Below are 19,605 nucleotides of genomic sequence, written 5' to 3' on the forward strand. Positions count from 1 at the left end.
CTTTCTTTCGGCTGCTCTCCGCCCCTCCGCTTCGATTGGACGGCTGCCGTGTGACGTCGCTGTGACGCCGCACGAACCGCCCCCCTTAGAAAGGAGGCGGTTCGCCGGCCACAGCGACGTCGCTAGGCAGATAAGTCCGTGTGATGGGTCCTAGCCATATTGTGCGCCACGGGCAGCGATTTGCCCATGACGCACAACCGACAGGGGCGGGTGCCTTCACGAGCGACATTGCTAGCTATTTAGTTCCCTGGAAACCCATTTTTTTGGCAATATTGTTTGGCTAGGTAGAGAGTCACTACAACCAGGTGGAATCCAATAGAGAACTGACCGGTTGTTTACACTAGGTAAAAAAGTAAAAAAAAAATTAAAAAAAAATATACAGTATATATATATAAATATGATTTTTTTCAACACTTTCTATAGCTATGTACATTAAAAAATGAATGTGAAACCTTATGTTTTTCATACTGGTGTAATGCTAGTTTCACACTATAGGCCCGACTCATCAAAGTTTTTACACCAGAACCCTGTCGTCATAAAGTTTTGATAAGTTGAAAATGTTGGCGCAACACGAGACTGCTCTAATTTTTTTTAACTTTTGGTAGTCTCACATTTTCGTCCAGCTCCATCAAAGTAGACAGATCTGGGACGGGGAAGAAGCATGGCAACCTCCGCACATCAAGTTGCTGACAGTTAGCAAATTAGTTTCCAGCACTCTCATTATCATCACAGGCAGGATTAGTAGATATCCCACCAATGACAACATCTGCAAGGAGTTTGTATGTTCTTCCTGTGTTTTGAGTGGGTTTCCTATTGGTTCTCCGGTTTCATAGCGATAGTGAATTTATATTGTGAGTCCCAATGGGGACAGTGATGATCAAGCCTGTAATGCGTTGTGGAATTAATAGCACTACATAAGTGAGTAATATAAATAAAAATAAATAACACAGGACGTCCACTAACAAAATGTGATGTCACAAGTTCACCTCCATAATTAGAAATAACCTATTGCTGCCTATTTTCATATAACTGCTGAAAAGAACAGGAAATATAAATGTAATAATCAGCTTTGTAGCCTAAAAACCTACCAGACAGAATAATAAAACAAATATAGAATTTTAGATGGCCATTACAGCATGTGGTTACAACTAGTTATGACATATAGGCCATTTAAGAGTACAAAATAATTAGGTGATACAAACTTTGGCGCTAACAGAAGTATTGCGTGTCACCACAGATTAAAAAGCATGGGCGAGTCTTACCTAAAACAATTGTATGGAACATTCATGACAGTATTAACGAGTAATTATGACTTCCCTGAATAGTTTCCACAGTTTATGAAATGATACTTTCATCAGGTATGAACAGATCTGGAACCAGGGAGATACACCACTACGAAGGCAATTAAAGGGAATCTCAAAAAATGTATAAACACAAAGGAATACAATACTAAAAATGTAAGAAAAACAAAGTAAATATGTATTAATTCAAAAGACAAAATATAAAAACATGTAAAAGAGGAACAAAGAGGAAATCCAAGGAAAAATGCTCCTGGCTCAAAATTACATCAATGTGTATAACAATAAAGTAAGAGGGAACACAAAAAGTCATATCAATAACCCTGCAGTCACAGTATCAGATGGTAATCATATACACAAAAAGGGCAAAAATAATAATAAGATGGGTCCCGAGTAAGCAATTAAGCAATATATGAATATTTATCTCTGAAAAGATGAAATCCAATATGAAATGTACAATACATAACTGCTAAGTATAACCAATACTACTGCTTTCTCAGGTAGGTAAATAAATACAATGCTCAGAAAGGGAGTATAAATAAAGCTCATTGCCTCAAGTAAAAATATAAACGAATCATATGTCCAAGGTGCCGTGCATCAATTGAGCAGCTCATCCATAGCAGGAGGTGACTAGCTGTAGATACTCTAAAAGGTAAAGTGTAAGTGCAAAGACAGGAGGGAATCCCCAACGTACGTTTTGAATGTTCTTTATCAAGAGGACCTTGTGTTTTCCCGCTTACTTTATTGGTATACATTATTTGTATACACATTGATGTAATTTTGAGCCAGGAGGATTTTTCTTTTGATTTCCTCTTGTAAGTGTTCCTCTTTTACATGTTTTTATTATGTATTGTCTTTTGAATTAAAAAATTATTTACTTTGTATTTGTTACATTTTTAATATTGTACTCCTTTTGTGTTCATACATGTTTTTGAGATTCAGTTCTGAAGTTTATTTTGTGATTTCCTTTACGTATTATATCCACATATCACTAATGTAGGTTACTTATCATGATGTTGTTACACATGAATATGTGGTTTTGGTCTTGGACTGTTTTTGATTTAAAGGGAATCTGTCACCACATTTGACCTATATAACCTATTAATATGGGCATACAGGTTATAGACTGCTGAAAAAGCCATACCTATTTGTCTCATATCAGATGCCTTTTTGTGGATAAATCTTCTTTCATCGTTTTAAGTAAATGAGCTCTTCCTGGCTATCTGGCGGGGCGGCACGGTGGCTCAGTGGTTAGCACTGCAGTCTTGCAGCGCAGGGGTCCTGGATTCAAATCCCACCAAGGACACCATCTGCAAGGAGTTTGTATGTTCTCCCCGTGTTTGTGTGGGTTTCCTCCGGGTTCTCCGACTTCCTCCCACACTCCAAAGACATAGTGATAGGGAACTTAGAACTTTGGAATGAACACCGCTATATAAATGAATACATATTTATTTTATTATTATTATGCTGCCTGGAAGATAACTCCGCCTCCAGAGATTATTTTAACTAGAGGGAGCAGTGATGTGTGATGGTTACCAGTGTTATGTGTTATAGTCACCAGTGTGCTGTGTGATGGTCACCAGTGTGATGTATGATGGCCTCCTTCTATTTAAAATAAGTTCTGGAGGTGGAGTTACCTTCCATGCAACATCCTTCCCATATCCTGGAAGAACTCATATACATATTAAAAGAACGTGGATTTCTGTGGAATAAGACATCGGATTGCAGATATTAAGGTATAATGTTATTCCTCTTCCTATGATCTACAAGTCAATATTGTCACGCTCCCAGTGTCCCAGCACCACTCCTTACCCACTGATCCACTCCATGTGTCCACCAGGCATGGCTGCCGCTCCCGCTCCTGCTCCCCTGACTCCTGCTCCTGGTCTCAGGAGTCTGACTTTGAGTATTGGCCTCATGGTTCTGTATAGGACCAGGCCGCGCCCACTCTCCTGGTCTTATGGGCCCAGCACACCTGATGCAGGTAATGACATGGGGCTGTGCTGGGTATATGAGACTTGCCTTTCCATGTGGGCGGGGCCTGATCAACGTGTCCTTTTGCTTGTCTTTAGAGCTAGGTGCTCAGGTCCCCTTGTGCTGTGTCCTGTTTCCTGTTACTGTTTGTCCTTTGCTACCGGGTACCTGTGCCTGTTTCCTGCAGTATCCTATAGAACTCTGTGACCCTAGTGACCCGGTTATAACCGTCCCGGCCACGCCAGTGCTCCGGCTGCCGTGTACTCTGCCCCCCGGTGGGGTACTCGGTCCAGTGGATCCACCTCCTGGGCCCACCAGTCCTCCCGGCCCTGACAGATTGATCAGGCCATGGATCCCGCTGGAGCACAAACATCAGAGCTGGCTGAGCTGCGCCAAGAGCTGGCACAACAGCGTGAAACCCTGAGCCGGATGCTGAAATTCCTGGCGTCCGTGGACCACCGGTTATATACGCTACAGACAGCCGTCTCATCTGAGTCCACGCAGCAACCAGTCTCTACGTCTGAACCTGTTGTCTCTGCAGCCTCGCAACTTCGCCTCGCTGCTCCGCCTCGGTATGCCGGGGACCCCAAGAACTGCCGGGGGTTTTTGAACCAGTGCTCGCTGCACTTCAAATTACTCCCGCACCTCTTCGCTTCCGACCAAGCCAAGATAGCCTTTGTGATGTCGCACCTGGAAGGCGAGGCGTTGGCCTGGATAAATCCGTTGTGGGAGAACGAGGATCCGGTGACGACCGACATCCGGGAATTCCTGCAGGCTTTCCGAAGTACCTTCGATGAACCGGGACGCAGTACCGCGGTTACCTCCTCGCTCCTCCGGCTACGCCAAGGGACCCTGACCGTCGGCCAATACGCCGTTCAGTTCCGCACGCTTGCCTCCGAGCTAGGCTGGAACAATGAGGCCTTGACTGCCGCCTTCTGGGAGGGGCTCTCCGGTCGCATTAAGGACGAATTAGCCGGTCGTGATGTTCCCCGTACCTTGGATGCTTTGGTATCACTAGCCACCCGGATTGATCTCCGTTTTCAGGAACGAACCAAGGAGGTATCCCGGGAAAAGCGACCAGTCCGTCACGCCTTTGTCCCGCAGAGGTCTACCGTTCCCCCGCCACTGCCGTTCTGCGACTCCACTCCTGAGCCAATGCAAATAGACCGGCTGAGCCAAGCCGAGCAACGTCGTGCAGAGCGACTCGCCCGGGGCCTGTGCTTCTATTGTGGAAGCGGTTCACATCTGCTCCGCTCTTGCCCTGAGAGGCCAGGAAGACCCCAAGTCCAAGGGATGGTGGGAACCGCCACCCTTGGTACCGGAATCCCGTCAGTCCCGGTTACACAGACTGTCCAGGTCACGACCGAGAAGACCCAGTTCACGGCAGAGGCTCACATTGATTCGGGAGCAGCGGGTAATTTCATCCAACAAGCTACCGTGGACCGTTATCGGATGCCGGTCATCCCGCTTGCAAAACCCCTCTGGTTCGCCTCCGTGGACGGAAAACAATTATACGAACCTGTCCGGTACACCACCGAACCCGTGAGACTTTGTATTGGTACCCTGCACACTGAGACTATTGCGTTTTATGTCATCCCGAGAATGGCTCCTGAGCTCCTGCTGGGTCTGCCCTGGCTTAAACTCCATGATCCTGACATCAGTTGGCGCTCCGGCGCAATCTCTCGCTGGAGTCCCTCGTGCCATGATACCTGTCTTCAGCCCGTCCCTCAGCCCCTGGCACCTGATCCTATCATGTCACAAGAACAGGAGAAAATGACGCAGTCCAGCGTTGTACCACAGATCCTGGCACTTGTGCCTGTGGTGCCACCGGAACCGGAAGTGATGACGCACCCCAGCGTCGTTCCACCGTCCCCGACGATTGAGACTCTGATGCCACCAGCTACCGGGGATGAGTCACCGTCCTGTGCCCGGTCCGAGTCGCCCGGGCCGGTTCTCCACGATGTCAGTACTGTTTCTGTCGGTCCTCCTCTTCCCGTTGCCCCCGCTGCCACTGCTGGTAGATCGGCTAAGCGCCGTGCGGCTAAGAAGGCGGTACGGGGTCAGAGGTCCTTCCCCGCCTTTGCGTTGGGCCCCGGCCCGGTGTCTCGATCCGGGGTGCCCCTGGGGTTCTGTGCTCGGAGGGGGGGGCTTAGAGGGGGGGGTACTGTCACGCTCCCAGTGTCCCAGCACCACTCCTTACCCACTGATCCACTCCATGTGTCCACCAGGCATGGCTGCCGCTCCCGCTCCTGCTCCCCTGACTCCTGCTCCTGGTCTCAGGAGTCTGACTTTGAGTATTGGCCTCATGGTTCTGTATAGGACCAGGCCGCGCCCACTCTCCTGGTCTTATGGGCCCAGCACACCTGATGCAGGTAATGACATGGGGCTGTGCTGGGTATATGAGACTTGCCTTTCCATGTGGGCGGGGCCTGATCAACGTGTCCTTTTGCTTGTCTTTAGAGCTAGGTGCTCAGGTCCCCTTGTGCTGTGTCCTGTTTCCTGTTACTGTTTGTCCTTTGCTACCGGGTACCTGTGCCTGTTTCCTGCAGTATCCTATAGAACTCTGTGACCCTAGTGACCCGGTTATAACCGTCCCGGCCACGCCAGTGCTCCGGCTGCCGTGTACTCTGCCCCCCGGTGGGGTACTCGGTCCAGTGGATCCACCTCCTGGGCCCACCAGTCCTCCCGGCCCTGACAAATATACAGTAGATGGATTAGGAGAGTTGATCATACTGACAGATTCCCATTAAAGGGAACCTAAAAGTGGATTCATGCTGTCCCAACCATGGGCAGCATGTATCATACACCGCCTGTATTATTTCAGCCAGGAATATTTTACTATAAAATGCTCCAGAATTTTGAGACAAAAACTCATTTAATAGCCAAACAGGGATAATGCTGCTCACATGGCTAGTCCAAGAGGCTGTTCTCCGATGGCGTCTCCCCTCGAGTAACAGGTCTCTCCCTATACACACACACGTAAGGTAGATACTGGTCACTCAAGAGGAGCAGGGAGGGGAGAAGTTGCTGGGTACCAGCTTTTCAGACAAGCCACAAAGCAGAAATGATATTTGCTTTGCCTCTGAGTCAGTTGGTATGAGTTAGATGTCATGTTATCTTTAAAGGGGTTGTCTGTCTAAAATGACAAATCTGCAGTCACTCTATGCAATATGCAAACTCCTGGCCAAAATCCGATTAGATGAGCTACCGCCACCTCTCCCAATGCAAGTGTATTGAGCAAGTCCACGCCCCTCTTTTTGGATTCTGTCTGGGAGTCTGCATATCACATACTCGCGGCCACACAACCACTGTTTCTAGCTCTGACACCAGAGAATCCTCACAGTGCACAGTGTATGAGATGTGAGTATTCACAAGTCTGCAGTCACACAGAGTGAGATAGAGTGACTATCACTGGACATTTTAGACCACACCAACTCTTTAAAAGGGAACCAACCACCAGGATCTTGCTCTAAAAAGGCAGTGCCATACTGGCACTTGGATGCTGGATCCAGGCATACCTTTCTATAAAAAGATTGGATGCTTGGTTGCAGAAATATCTAATCAAAGTTGCAGAAATGCCCTGCACCTTTGATTGACATGTGCAGCAGTTCGGGCCTTTGTGGGTCAGGTCCTCGCTGTAAAGTCCTCCTCCAGCATCCTCCATGGAGTGCTGCTCTTCTTTATTTAAATATCGTGCCGCGCCGCCACTGCTGCTGTTGGCGGCACGTGCGCATTGCCACAGTAATGATGTCTCATTAAAATTGCATCGGAGTCCACGCATGCATGTGCCACGATCTCCAGTGCCGGTTTATGAAATACGCTGTGAAGAGTTCTATGAGGAGCAATGGCGCATGCGCAGATAAAAAAAAAATTAAAATCTACGCATGCGCTTATGTCGCTCATAGTCGTCTCCAGTTTCTTATATATAATTATATATAATATATTATATACTGTATAATAAAATGGTGCCGGAGATCACAGTATGCACATGCATGGACTCTGGCGCCATTTTAATGAAGATATCATTACTGTTGCAATGCGCAAGCGCCGCCAACAGCAGCAATGGTGGCGCGGCTCGATATTTAAATAGAGAAAAGGGGGCACGTCAGAGAGGACATTGGAGGAGGACTTTACAGCAAGGACCCAATAAAGGCCTGCACTGCTGCACACATCAATCAAAATCAAAAGTGCAGTGCATTTCAGTAACTTGGATTACAGATATTTCAGCAACCAAGCTTTGGATCTTTCTATAACAGGTATGCCTGGATTCAGCATCTGAGTGCCAGTATGGCACTGTCCCTACTTCATATAGCAAAATCCTGGTGGTTTGTTCCTTTAATGAATAAATAAGGAAGTCCGAATACCAATGAATTGAGAAGAGTCCTAAATATCACGTCATAGTAAATTCAATTTTAAAGATTTTCCAGGATCAGCATAAATTTATGTGACTCCAAATTACCAAATTCTGCGAATATGCAATTTGCATAGTTGTGGGGCCGTGCTGATTAGCTTCTTAACGGCTTCTCTCAACAGAGCATTGTGAAAAGCTGGACCATTTACTAGACGGCACTGACCACAAGCAAATTACATACACATGCCCGCTCTATGTGGAAAAAAATATATTCTGATAGAGAGATAAACTTACTACAGAAATTGATGTTGAGCCCGCAAAACCCTTTTACACCTCTAATGATTTCAAGATATTTTAGACAATCAAGAAAAATTAAGACCCCCAGAACATTGAAATCATCCGAATCTATAGTTTTCTGCATGTGATGTGAATGGCGGCCTCTCCATCAGGCACTTTCATGGTAGTGGGGTATTATTGCAGCATGCCTGATTGACAGCTCCTCAGGGTCCCTCCTCCTGCTGCTGAGATCTCACACTGCTCAGTATGAGTTGCAGCTCTCAGGCTAAATGAATATACTCGGACTCATGAGCTTTTCAATTTACAAAAGGACTAGTAGGTTAATTTGAGCACAGAAGATATATCCAACATGCGGATAAAATTTTTGAGATCTCATTCCCTTTGCTGTTGCTCTGAGGATTTTGGATGGTATATGTCCGATGTGTAAATAAGCGCCTATACTAAGCCAGCTAGCCTTCAGTAGGGTGGGGACCTAGTGTTTCTATTCCTTTCTCATTCTCTATGATCGAAGATCTACTCCTAGGTGTTAAAACAACCGATGCTCTTCATGGCCAAGATGGTCATCGCCGTCAGAGGCAGAGTTAGAAAAACAGCTGATCGCAGCTGGATACACAATTTGTGCAACTCCTATAAAAATGAATGGGAGTTACGCCAACAGAGTAGTAAAACCAGCTGTTTTTGAACTCTCATTACTGGGACCCTCACGGTTCACAATTGGTCATTTGCCCCCTATTTAAGTTGAATAGTGGTCAAAAGTACACAACACGGTTCCCTGTAAAGTCTGTATAGCTGAGGGACATAACCGAGCATGTAAGAAAAACAACTCCAACAGCTGCGTATATATGAGCACAGACGACGTGCTGAGAAAAGGTGAAGATTATCTTTGGATCTTACATCATGACAGTGGTGTTAATAAAGCCTTAGGCTCTGTTCACACCTGAGGTGGAACCTCTGTAGCAGATTCTGTTACACTTGACTGAAATAGTAGTGCTGCATGCATCCCTATTTTTCTTGACAAAACGAGAGACTCCGTTATAAGTCAATGGATGTCATTGAAGTTATAAATGGGAATCATGATGAAAATGTGAACACAGTCTTAAGCGGGCTTTACACGCTACGACATCGCTAGCAATTGCTAGCGATATCGAGCGTGTAAGCACCCGCCCCCATCGTGGATGCGATATCGTATGATGCCGCAGCGAACATTATCGCTACGGCAGTGTCACACGCACTTACCTGGTCGGCGGCGTCGCTGTGACCGCCGAACAATCCCTCCCTCAAGGGGGAGGGACTTTTGGCATCACAGCGACGTCACCGGGATGTCACTAAGCGGCCGGCCAAGCAAAGCGGAGGGGCGGAGATGAGCGGGACGTAACATCCTGCCCACCTCCTTCCGCATTGTGGCTGGCGGCAGGTAAGGAGATGTTCCTCGCTCCTGCGGTGTCACACACAGCGATGTGTGCTGCCGCAGGAGAGACGAACCACATCGATAATCAACCATTACCGATTTTTGGTTTTGGGATGACCTCTCCATGGTGAACAATTTTCACCATTTTTGAGGTCGCTTAAGGTCGCTGGTAAGTGTCACACACTGTGATATCGTTAATGACGCCGGATGTGCGTCACTAACAACGTGACCCCGACGATAATTCATTAACGATATCGTAGCATGTAAAGCCCCCTTTAGAGTGTTATCCTTTAATTACTGCCTATGGGCATGTATAAGTATATTAAAGTTCATCTCAAATGCAAATTCCTGCCAAGGCCCATTAATTCTGCTTTTTAAAAGAAATTTGTCGCCAAGTTTTTGCTACCTCATCTGAAAACAGTATAATGTAGAGGCATATACCCTGATTCCAAAGATGTATCACGTAGTTTACTGGGTGCAGTGGTTCAGACACAAACCTTTTAGATTTAGCATGTAGTAGTGCTAAAAAAAAAATCTAACCCCGCCCCCACCAGGCTCTGTATGTACAATGTCTATAGACAGTGATCTGTTAATCACAGGAGGGTGCATGTTGGAGTAGGGCTCATTCACTGCTGAGTCTAAGCAATGATAAGTTCCTAGTGCAAAAACAATCATTGCAGGTAAACAACAGCACATACCTTAATAAGACACACATGGCTAAAATCTGTGTTTTAACTCTTACAGTATGCTGTCCTCATTTTACCTAGCAAAAACCTGCTAGCAAATTCACTTTAATATAGTTAATTGGCACTGGTTTGCTGCCCCTTCATGAAGCTACTGTAATGTACAGTACAGGCAAACAATCGTTAGTGTGTTTCTCTTACGGTCTCATTATTGGTTTTAGTATATCCAGTTTCCACAAGGGAATGTGCTGCTGACAATTATTGTAATGTCTGATACACAAGGGAATTCTAATTTTATCGTTGGATGCAGGGGAATACATAGAAATCATGGGGCTGCAAAGGAGAAATTCTAATTGCCAAGCACCCCTACAAAAAAAAGAATTTGGGCTGGGTCACAGAAAAGTATATCTCACAACCATGTAGACCTTACAAAGTAATTTTCCTCCTACGGAATCCCCTAGATCGGGGTTGAGCAAAGTGCGGCCCACTGGCCAAATTTGGCCCTATTGCCGGCGTCACGCGGGATGATAAATCGTGCGATCGCACCCGCCCCCGTCGTTTGTGCGTTACAGGCAATTTGTTGCCCGTGGCGCACAAAGTCGTTTATCCCTGTCACACGTACTTACCTGCTGGACGACCTCGCTGTGGGCGGCGAACATCCTCTTCCTGAAGGGGGAGGGACGTTCAGCGTCACAGCGATGTCACACAGCCGCCGGCCAATAGAAGCGGAGGGGCGGAGATGAGCGGGACGTAAACATCCCGCCCACCTCCTTCCTTCCGCATTGCCAACGGGACGCAGGTAAGCTGTGTTCATCGTTCCCGGGGTGTCACACGGAGCGATGTGTGCTGCTTCGGGAACGATGAACAACCGGAGCACAGAAGGAGGAGCAACATTTTGAAAATGAACAACGTGTCAGCGAGCAACGATAAGGTGAGTATTTTTGCTCGTTCACAGTCGTTCGGAGGTGTCACACGGTATGATATCTTGAACGATGCCGGATGTGCGTCACTAACGACGTGACCCCGACAACATATCGTACGATATATCGTACCGTGTGACGCCGGCATATGGCTGTTCCAGTCCAGGCCGTAAACTCAGACAGCCGAAGGGCCGAAAATAGTGGCCTGCAGGCCACACCATACCCTCCCCTGCTGCCCATCTAATACTGCTATCCAATGTCACCGCTATCTGCATTCTCAGGATGAACACATTGGTGGAGGAAGGGCTGCTAACTCTGTAATTCCACTAATCAACATGATGCACAACAGACGCATTGACGTCCCATCATCACATGTGTTGAGCGGAGCGTCAGTGAACCAGAGGTCAGAGCAGAGCGAGGCGAGTATGTGGTGTGCGAGTAAGGAAGCTATGTGTGGGCTCATCTATATATATAATTGCCTTATTCTGTCTGTCTGTCTGTCTGTCTGTCTGTCTGTCTGTCTGTCTATCTGTCTGTCTGTCTGTCATGCTCCGAAATTGTGTCCTTACGGTGACACAAAGCTGATTGGCCGCTGGGCTCGCCATGGCCCCGCCCCCCCACACGGATTGGCCTCTCGCCCCGGCTCTCTGCAGGCCCCGCCCCCCTCACGCAATGCACGCTCGCTGTGGCCCAACTGACACGGGGCTCCGATTCCCAGGTGAGTACACACATCAGATCACACACACCTCACACATCACATCCACACACTCACAACATGCTGGGATATCGCTTGCTTCTACACCGGCTCCGTCAGGATCCCGGCAGCGCCAGACATAACCTTGCGATGCTGGGATCTTCACGGAGGCCGTGAAAGCTGGTAACCATTATACACATCGGGTAACTAAGGTCCCTTAGTTACCCGATGTGTATCATAGTTACCAGTGTACACCGGCTCACACTCACTCTCACACATCACACACACATCACATCAAGGTCCTGCAGCTGCAGAACATACATAACATAACAGCACACACACACACACACACACACACAAATCAGATCACACTCACTCACATACACACATCACATCGCATCCACATACTCACAACATCCTGGGATATCGCTTGCTTCTCGGCGGCGATACTGTGCTGTTGTGAGCTTCCAGGACCTGACGGAGGATCACATGGCCAGAAGCATGTGATATCCCCGGATGTTGTGAGTATCAGCGCGTATGTGCAATATCGTCAGTGTCTGTGTGTGTGAGTGTATGCGATCGGGTGTGTGTGAGTGTATGCGATCGGGTGTGTGTGTGAGTGTATGCGATCGGGTGTGTGTGTGAGTGTATGCGATCGGGTGTGTGTGTGAGTGTATGCGATCGGGTGTGTGTGTGAGTGTATGCGATCGGGTGTGTGTGTGAGTGTATGCGATCGGGTGTGTGTGTGAGTGTATGCGATCGGGTGTGTGTGAGTGGATGCGATCGGGTGTGTGTGAGTGGATGCGATCGGGTGTGTGTGAGTGTATGCGATCGGGTGTGTGTGTGAGTGTATGCGATCGGGTGTGTGTGTGAGTGTATGCGATCGGGTGTGTGTGTGAGTGGATGCGATCGGTTGTGTGTGTGAGTGGATGCGATCGGTTGTGTGTGTGAGTGGATGCGATCGGTTGTGTGGGTGAGTGGATGCGATCGGGTGTGTGGGTGAGTGGATGCGATCGGGTGTGGGTGAGTGTCGGCAGAGGAGCACGGCGTGCTGGAGGAGGCTGGGAGCAGAGAGGCTGATCTTGGGGAAGGCTGGGAGGGGGGGGCTGATGCTGAGGGAGGCTGGAAGGAGAGAGGCTGAGCAAACGTGCTCCATCCGCCATACTGCGCACTCCCCATCGTGCTGCATCCCCCATGCTGCGCACTCCCAAACGTGGTCCATCCGCCATGCTGCGCACTCCCAAACGTGGTCCATCCGCCATGCTGCGCACTCCCAAACGTGGTCCATCCGCCATGCTGCGCACTCCCAAACGTGCTCCATCCGCCATGCTGCGCACTCCCAAACGTGCTCCATCCGCCATACTGCGCACTCCCCATCGTGCACCATCCGGCATGCTGCGCACTCCTAAGCGGATGGAGCATGATGGGGGGTGCGCAGCATGGCGGATGGAGCACGTTTGGGAGTGCGCAGCATGGCGGATGGAGCACGTTTGGGAGTGCGCAGCATGACGGATGGAGCACGTTTGGGAGTGCGCAGCATGACGGATGGAGCATGTTTGGGAGTGCGCAGCATGCCGGATGGTGCACGATGGGGAGTGCGCAGTATGGCGGATGGAGCACGTTTGGGAGTGCGCAGTATGGCGGATGGAGCACGTTTCGGAGTGCGCAGCATGGCGGATGGAGCACGTTTGGGAGTGCGCAGCATGGCGGATGGACCACGTTTGGGAGCGCGCAGCATGGCGGATGGAGCACGTTTGGGAGTGCGCAGCATGGCGGATGGAGCACGTTTGGAAGTGCGCAGCATGGCGGATGGAGCACGTTTGGGAGTGCGCAGCATGGCGGATGGAGCACGTTTGGGAGTGCGCAGCATGCCGGATGGTGCACGATGGGGAGTGTGCAGTATGGCGGATGGAGCACGTTTGGGAGTGCGCAGCATGGCGGATGGAGCACGTTTGGGAGTGCGCAGCATGGCGGATGGACCACGTTTGGGAGTGCGCAGCATGGCGGATGGAGCACGTTTGGGAGTGCGCAGCATGGCGGATGGAGCACGTTTGGGAGTGCGCAGCATGGCGGATGGAGCACGTTTGGGAGTGCGCAGCATGGCGGATGGAGCACGTTTGGGAGTGCGCAGCATGGCGGGTGGAGCACGTTTGGGAGTGCGCAGCATGGCGGATGGAGCATGATAGGGGGTGCGCAGCATGGCGGATGGAGCACGTTTGGGAGTGCGCAGCATGGCGGATGGAGCACGTTTGGGAGTGTGCAGCATGGCGGATAGAGCACGATGGGGAGTGCGCAGTATGGCGGATGGAGCACGTTTGGGAGTGCGCAGTATGGCGGATGGAGCACGTTTCGGAGTGCGCAGCATGGCGGATGGAGCACGTTTGGGAGTGCGCAGCATGGCGGATGGACCACGTTTGGGAGCGCGCAGCATGGCGGATGGAGCACGTTTGGAAGTGCGCAGCATGGCGGATGGAGCACGTTTGGGAGTGCGCAGCATGGCGGATGGAGCACGTTTGGGAGTGCGCAGCATGCCGGATGGTGCACGATGGGGAGTGCGCAGTATGGCGGATGGAGCACGTTTGGGAGTGCGCAGCATGGCGGATGGAGCACGTTTGGGAGTGCGCAGCATGGCGGATGGACCACGTTTGGGAGTGCGCAGCATGGCGGATGGAGCACGTTTGGGAGTGCGCAGCATGGCGGATGGAGCACGTTTGGGAGTGCGCAGCATGGCGGGTGGAGCACGTTTGGGAGTGCGCAGCATGGCGGATGGAGCATGATAGGGGGTGCGCAGCATGGCGGATGGAGCACGTTTGGGAGTGCGCAGCATGGCGGATGGAGCACGTTTGGGAGTGTGCAGCATGGCGGATAGAGCACGATGGGGAGTGCGCAGCATGGCGGATGGAGCACGTTTGGGAGTGCGCAGCATGGGGGATGCAGCACGATGGGGAGTGCGCAGTATGGCGGATGGAGCACGTTTGGGAGTGCGCAGCATGGCGGATGGACCACGTTTGGGAGTGCGCAGCATGGCGGATGGAGCACGTTTGGGAGTGCGCAGCATGGGGGATGCAGCACGATGGGGGATGGAGCACGATGGGAGGTGCACACCTCCCCCCAACACACACACACACGCGCACTGCACAACACACACACACTAGGAATCACAAACAACGCCCTACACAGACACCCACACACACAGACAACGCTGCACACACAAATATACGCACATACTGCACAACACACACATTGCTCAAAACATACCTCCCCCCAAAACACACCACACCCACACAAACCGCACAACACACACACACACACAACGCTACAGACACACAGCGCTCCACAAACAACGCAACACACGCAACACACATACAACACCGCTCTCACCCCCCGCGACACTCAGAACATGTACAGCGCCCTACACAAACACTTGGTAACTACACACAACAACATCTATATATATAACAAAAATCATACATGAACTACACAATACGTAAATTCTAGAATACCCGATGCGTAGAATCGGGCCACCTTCTAGTGCTGTATATAAGAGGCTATGTGGAGTTCATAATGTACAGTGGGGAAAATAAGTATTTGATAAACTGCCGACTTTGCAAGTTTTCCCACCTACAAAGACTGGAGAGGTCTCTAATCTTCATCGTAACTACACTTCAACTGCGACAGACAGAATCCAAAATATAATCCAGAAAATCACATTGTATGATTGTTAAATAATTAATTTGCATTTTATTGCATTAAATAAAGTATTTGGTCACCTACCAAACAGCAAGAATTCTGGCTCTCACAGGCCTGTTATTTTTTCTTTAAGAAGCCCTCAGACTCTGCACTCATTAATTGCAACAGTTTGAACTCGTTACCTGTATAAAAGACACCTTTGCATACAATCAATCAATCAATCACACTCCAACCTCTCCACCATGGTCAAGACTAAACAGTTGTCTAAAGGGTGCTTTACACGCTGCGACATAGCTAGCGATCTCGTTAGCGATGTGACATGCCAGATCGCAGATGCGATCTGCCGAGATCGCACATAAGTCGTTTTTTTAGCGCCGATCTGCGATCTCGGCAGATCGCATCTGCGATCTGGCATGTCACATCGCTAACGAGATCGCTAGCGATGTCGCAGCGTGTAAAGCACCCTTTAGGACACCAGGGACAAAATTGTAGACCTGCCTACTGAAAAGTCTGTACAGTAAATGCCTCAATACTTGGTCTGGGTGCCTTTTGCATGATTACGGCATCAATGCGGCGTGGCATGGAGGCGATCAGCCTGTGGCACTGCTGAGGTGTTATGGAAGCCCAGGTTGCTTTGATAGCAGCCTTCAGCTCATCTGCATTGTTGGGTCTGGTGTCTCTCATCTTCCTTTTGACAATACCCCATAGATTATCTATGGGGTTTAGGTCAGGCGAGTTTGCTCGCCAATCAAGCACAGTGATACTTTGGTCATTACACCAGGTATTGGTACTTTTGGCAGTGTGGACATGTGCAAAGTCCTGCTGGAAAATAAAATTTCCATCTCCAAAAAGCTTTTCGGCAGAGGGACGCATGAAGTGCTCTAAGGCTATGTTCACACATTGCATTTTTTCTAACCACAAAGATGCAGCATTTTTGGCTCCAAAAAATGCACCCGCTGCAAAAACGCATCATAAACACATGCGTTTTTTAAGTCAAATCTATTGACTAGAAGGGCTCAAAAACTCAAAAAGAATTGACATGATGCATCTTCAAAACTGCAGCCAAATGTAACAACATGTTCTCTTGTTGATGATATGTGCTTGCTGAGATCAAATAAAATATGTTTTAAAAAAAACCAAAAAAAAACGCAGCCAAGATGCAGTCAAAAAAGATGCACAGTGTGGACAGCAAAATAGAAATCTCATAGACTTTGCTGGGGGAAGGAAATGCATGCACTTAGTTGCATCTTTGTGACTTAAAAAATGTACCAAAAACACAGTAAAGGATGCATTGTGTCAACATAGCCTTAAATTTCCTGGAAGACGGCTGTGCTGACTTTGGTCTTGATAAAACAAGGTGTGGACCTACACTATCAGATGACATGGCTCCCCAAACCATCACTGATTGTGGAAATGTCACACTAGACCTCAAGCAGCTTGGATTGTGGCCTCTCCACTCTTCCTCCAGACTATGGGACCTTGATTTCCAAATGAAATGCAAAATTTACTTTCATCTGAAAACAACACCTTGGACCACTGAGCAACAGTCAAGTTCTATTTCTCCTTGGCCCAGGTAAGACGCTTCTGGCGTTGTCTATTGGTCATCAGTGGCTTGACACAAGGAATGTGATACTTGTAGCCCATGTCCTGGATACATCTGTGTGTGGTGGCTATTAAAGCTCTGAGTCCAGCAGCGTCCACTCCTTGTGAATCTCCCCCGAATTTTTGAATGGCCTTTTCTTAACAATCCTAACAAGGCTGCGGTTATCCCGGTTTCTTGTGCACCTTTTTCTACCACACTTTTTCCTTCCACTCAACTTACCATTAATATGCTTGGATACAGCACTCTGTGAACAGCCAGCGTCTTTAGCAATGATCTTTTGTGGTTTACCCTCCTTGTCGAGTGTGTCAATAACTGCCTTCTGGACATCTGTCAAGGCAGCAGTCTTCCCCATGATTGTGTAGCCTACTGAACCAGACTAAGGAACCATTTTAAATGCTTAGGAAGCCTTTGCAGGTGTTTTGCGGTAATTATTCTAATTTTCTGAGATAATGACTTTTGGGTTTTCTTTGGCTGTAAGCCATAATCAACAACATTTACAAAAATAAATACGTGAAATAGATCACTCTGTTTGTATTGACTCTATATATGAGTTTCCCTTTTTGAATTGAACTACTGAAATAAATTAACTTTTTCATGATATTCTAATTTATTGAGATGCACCTGTATAACAGGTTCCACTATTCTGGGAAGACTTTCTTTAAAATTTTGGAGGTGTCTTTGGGAATTTTTGCTCATTTATCTAGAAGAGGATTTGTGAGGTCAGACAATGTTCTTAGGGAGACAGCCTGGCTCAATCTCTGTTCTAGTGTATCCTAAAAGTGTAGGATGAGATTGAGGTCGGGGCTCTGTGTGATCAGTTATGTTCTTCCACACCAACCTCCACTGTGCCAGAGTCCAGTGGTGGCGACTTTACACCCCTACATTGTACTCCTGGCATTGTGCTTGGTGATGTAAGGCTGCATGCAGCTGCTCGGCCATGGAAACCCATGCAATGTATGTGCTGATGCCAATACCAGAGGAGGTTTGCATCTCTGCAGTTATGGAATCAGCAGTGTGACTTTTATGCACCATGGCCTCAATTCATCCTGGTATAAAAGTAAAATAGCTTCAAATGTCTCATAATTTTTGCACAACACGACCATTTTTGCAACTTTACTATATGGAGAGGGTCTGTATTTTAGAAAACTGTGGCAATGGGACAAAATGAAAAAAACAAAATTCAATGATTAAGATTCGTGTCCAAATACTTTAGTAATTGGTTATTTTGCTTGCCAAAGATGAAACATTTTAGCACTGATCTCTTATATGTGCAATGCAGCAGTGTTATTACCAGTGTGTGGCACTGCTGATCTCCTATATTGTGCCATGTAGTATGTAGCAGTATTACTACCAGTGTGCGGCACTGCTGATCTCCTATATTGTGCCATGCACCTGTATTAGTACCAGTGAGTGGCACTGCTGATCTCCTATATTGTGCCATGTAGTATGTAGCAGTATTACTACCAGTGTGCGGCACTGCTGATCTCCTATATTGTGCCATGCACCTGTATTAGTACCAGTGAGTGGCACTGCTGATCTCCTATATTGTGCCATGTAGTATGTAGCAGTATTACTACCAGTGTGGGGCACTGCTGATCTCCTGTATGTGCCATGCAGCAGTGTTATTACCAGTGTGCGGCACTGCTGATCTCTCATATGTGCCATGCACCTGTATTAGTACCAGTGAGTGGCACTGCTGATCTCCTTCCTATATGTGCTATGCAGCAGTGTTAGTACCAGTGAGTGGCACTGCTGATCTCCTATATGTGCCATGCAGCAGTGTTTAGTTCCAGTGAGTGGCACTGCTGATCTTCTATATAAGCCATGCAGCAGTGTTAGTACCAGTGAGTGGCACTGCTGATTTCCTATATGTGCCATGCAGCAGTGTTAGTACCAGTGAGTAGCACTGCTGATTTCCTATATGTGCCATGCAGCAGTGTTTAGTTCCAGTGAGTGGCACTGCTGATCTTCTATATATGCCATGCAGCAGTGTTAGTACCAGTGAGTGGCACTGCTGATCTTCTATATGTGCCATGCAGCAGTGTTTAGTTCCAGTGAGTGGCACTGCTGATCTTCTATATATGCCATGCAGCAGTGTTAGTACCAGTGAGTGGCACTGCTGATCTTCTATATATGCCATGCAGCAGTGTTAGTACCAGTGAGTAGCACTGCTGATCTCCTATATGTGCCATGCAGCAGTGTTAGTACCAGTGAGTAGCACTGCTGATCTCCTATATATGCCATGCAGCAGTGTTAGTACCAGTGAGTAGCACTGCTGATCTCCTATATGTGCCATGCAGCAGTGTTAGTACCAGTGAGTGGCACTGCTGATCTTCTATATGTGCCATGCAGCAGTGTTAGTACCAGTGAGTAGCACTGCTGATCTCCTATATGTGCCATGCAGCAGTGTTAGTACCAGTGAGTAGCACTGCTGATCTCCTATATGTGCCATGCAGCAGTGTTAGTACCAGTGAGTAGCACTGCTGATCTCCTATATGTGCCATGCAGCAGTGTTAGTACCAGTGAGTGGCACTGCTGATCTCCTATATGTGCCATGCAGCAGTGTTAGTACCAGTGAGTGGCACTGCTGATCTTCTATATGTGCCATGCAGCAGTGTTAGTACCAGTGAGTGGCACTGCTGATCTCTTTATGTGCCATGCAGCAGTGTTAGTACCAGTGAGTGGCA

Source organism: Anomaloglossus baeobatrachus, chromosome 2 (genome assembly GCF_048569485.1).
Source record: "Anomaloglossus baeobatrachus isolate aAnoBae1 chromosome 2, aAnoBae1.hap1, whole genome shotgun sequence".
Classification (NCBI taxonomy): domain Eukaryota; kingdom Metazoa; phylum Chordata; class Amphibia; order Anura; family Aromobatidae; genus Anomaloglossus; species Anomaloglossus baeobatrachus.